The sequence below is a fragment of the Cryptotermes secundus genome, unplaced genomic scaffold (genome assembly GCF_002891405.2).
Source record: "Cryptotermes secundus unplaced genomic scaffold, Csec_1.0 scaffold465, whole genome shotgun sequence".
Taxonomy (NCBI): domain Eukaryota; kingdom Metazoa; phylum Arthropoda; class Insecta; order Blattodea; family Kalotermitidae; genus Cryptotermes; species Cryptotermes secundus.
The window spans coordinates 2,067,492-2,067,808 of record NW_019738964.1 but is presented as its reverse complement, the minus strand read 5'-3'; positions in this window follow the sequence as shown (position 1 = coordinate 2,067,808).

Below are 317 nucleotides of genomic sequence, written 5' to 3'. Positions count from 1 at the left end.
CTCTCACGTTACACTCACTGATTGTTCACAATATGCTTCGGTCTCACATGGCCATCTAAGATCTATGAACTGCTTGATGTAAGTTCTTTCACTGTATATTTCTCATGTTAAGAGAATGTTAACTACATTTTCACGCGTCATAACTACCACTTCTACTACTTCTGCTACTGTTTCTGCGGCTACTATTACTTAGCTCGTTTAATTAACGTGCATAATTTTGAAGCATACAGTCTTCTGGGAGCACTGTGCTACAAGCCGGAAGGTCGCGGGTTCGAGTCCCGATGAGGTCATTGTGTTTTTTCAATTTACCTAATCCT